Source organism: Dermochelys coriacea, chromosome 1, assembly GCF_009764565.3.
Source record: "Dermochelys coriacea isolate rDerCor1 chromosome 1, rDerCor1.pri.v4, whole genome shotgun sequence".
Taxonomy (NCBI): Eukaryota; Metazoa; Chordata; order Testudines; family Dermochelyidae; genus Dermochelys; species Dermochelys coriacea.
The window spans coordinates 196,551,342-196,554,445 of NC_050068.2; positions in this window are offsets into that span (position 1 = coordinate 196,551,342).

The following is a 3,104-nucleotide window of genomic DNA, read 5'->3' on the forward strand; positions in this document are numbered from 1 at the left end:
CAGCATGCTGACACCCTCTCTGTCCCCCAAAACACTCTCTGTCCCTCAAAATGTCTCTCTCCCCTCCATACGCACACACACTCCCTGTCGCACACTCTCCTCCCCCCCCCCCACACACACTTCAGTTGAAAAGCAGCTGGCCATGTAGTAGGATGCCCATGGAACAATGGGATTGGGAAACCTGCATCATGTGTCGCTGTGCCTGCCCCATGAGACATTGCAAACCCTTCCCAAAGCACCCTGTGGCCAGTTGCACAGTGGGATAGCTACCACAATGCACTACTGTCTTTGCCCTTGCAAGAGCTGCTAATGTGGATGCTCTCCAGCATAAAAAGGAGCACAAGTGTGGACATTCAATAGCAGTTTAATTCCAGAGTTTTAATGAAAGTGGTATAACTTGTGGCGCAGAAACTTGCCAGTGTAGATATACCCTTAGTAATCACCTATGAACAGTTTGGTCTAAGAGTACACCTTAGGTGACTTGCTCGCTGTCATACAGAAACTCTGTGGCAGAGGCAGAGAAAGAATCCCGTCCTCTAGGGCAGCATTCAACTGTCTTACCCAGGAGACTCTCCCTTCTCTTCCTTGAATCCCCTGTCTCATTCACTACAGTTTTGAACTTGTGCAGTAATGAGACACAGGTCCTACACACAACAGCCTCCTTCTCCACCAAACCCTGATTCTTTCTCAGATCACCATCTATCCTGTGCACTGTGGAAAGAATCCCTGGGGTCTTGTGGAGAAATAGTATTTGATCATGTAATTACAGAGTATCATAATGCACAGCCTGGCCAAATTAACTTTGTGCAGGCAGCCTTAATTGTGGCATTCCCTAACTTTTCAATGCTTGACATTCTACCTCAATATTCTTTTAAGGTAGTTTTTTGGATGTAATTTCCTAATTTAAAAAAACAGGAAAAAAATAGAATTTCTATGATGTGTAACAATATTGTCCCCTACCTTGAGTTACCAGCTGGGTCAGGACCTCTAGATATATAGCACAAATGTCTACCATGGGAGCTAACAGAGCAACTGGTAGCAGTAGTAGGCTATTATCCTTTATAAGCAATGAGGGATGAGACATACACTTTGCCCGTGGGTTTCACAGCTATTTGCTGAGGAAGGTAGAGATTCAGAACTCCTTGGTTTAATTCCAAGTTCTGAAGGGCAGCGTACTCTAGTGGTTACAGATACTTCTACCTCTGTGCCCTCATCCTAGCTCCTGCCCCACTTCCCATCTTCTCTTATCCACCATCACTCCTGAGGGTCCTGGCTCTTGCCCTCCAAGCCCTCCACTCTTCTCCACCCCTTCCTCCACTTCAGGTCTCCTCACTTTGTGCACCTAACCATGCCCCCTCCAACTCTGTTCCAATCCCCCACTCTCCTCCAATCCTATCTCCATTTCACTCTGTTCCTAACCACTGAGGTTTATAGCATGGTGATTTTGAGGCAAATTTTCATGGGGATGGCAAAAGGCACATTCCTGGCATCAGTGTCCCCACCCTCCCAAATTGCAAACCCTTTCTCCAGCACATAGAAGCACTAGAGCTTCTCAACAAAACAGTAAGAATCTTTCTAATATGGACAAAACAATGTATTTTCCCTTAATCTTATTCTCAGAAATGATTAAACTGTTTTAGTTGAAACAAAAAAAACAACACTGTGAAGCAGGAGCCCAGCATGGAAATTTTAGCACAAATAAAGTTTGGCAAAAGCGAAAGCAGCCCTACCAGGTCCTACCTATAATAAAAAGTCAACATTTACCAGTAGTTGTCATACCACTTATTTCAGAGTCTATTAGGAATACTGTATTATCTCACTGATACTACTCTTTGGTAACTGTTGGCAAATGTTCCCTTTTTAATGGTGGTCATTGTATATCACTCACACAGGTGAAGCTTAAGGAATTTATGAAACACTTTCAGATCCTCTTATGAAAAGTGCTAAGCAAATGCAAAGTATTATTGTAGAGTTCATGCCCCTATCTCAAGCGAAATCAACATTTATGTTCTCAAAGGATTAAACTATAGCCAAAGCTATTATTAAGATAGTTCTATGCTATTGGGTTGTTTTCTACTTGCCCTAGAACATTATCCACAAGAAAATCTTTCTGAGTGAGGCTGCAACCACAAGTTTGGACAGGTGGAAATATACATTGTCTTCATTTAGCAAGCTTAACTTAAAGGCTCCCAGCCCCAGCAGCATTAGGTGATTAACCAATCAATATACCAATACAATTCTCTACAAATATTGATAATCAGTTTTCCCATAGTTTCCTGTAGTTTTTAAAATGCTGCAAAAACAATGAGGCATATCCTGGTGTGCAGCTGATCTGCACCCAGGGCAGGCTGCTTAGATTTCACCTTTGCACTCTTCTGAGCCTGCTGAAGCCGCCATGGGAGGCTGGCCTCCCTGATACAGATCAGCCTGCTCTACCTCATCCCAGCCACAAAACGCCTCAAGAAGCTGAAGCCAGAGCCAAGAGTGGACATGGAGTTGAATTATAATTTATCAGCTGTTCCAGCAACCACTGAAGTTGGAGGATAGCGGCTCCTGTTAATGTGACAGGGCATTGACCTTTGTAACTCAGATGCCCAGCTGAATCTCTTCCCCGCAATCCAGAGTGTTGGATCTTTTTCTACAGTTCCTGAGGCAGTTTATACCAAATGTATCATGCTGTCTCACAGCCCAATCCCATGGTCTTTTTATTCCATTCTTTTCACTGATTGGCTGTGTATTTACTTTAAGTCAGAGAACACAGACACCCAGAGAGGTTATCATTCAGTGTTTTCCCCTTAGGTTTATATACCCATATTTGAGTAGTTTAGATGCATTCCCACAGTACAGAGTTAGAGCTGGACACAACTGATTTTTTGGTGCTCTGGCTGTTCCAAAACAAATTGGTTTGGATCAACCCACATCTGAAAATTGAGAATAAAAAAAAATTGGCAAACCGAAAAAATCCATTTTGAGGCAAACAAAACAAGCTATTCAACCCAAAGTATTTTGGATGGCATTTTTAAAGGGCTAGAGTCACAAAACAGTTGGAGGCAGACGACGTTCCTCTGCCACCACCCTCATAACTTTTAGCCAAGTGGTTAGGA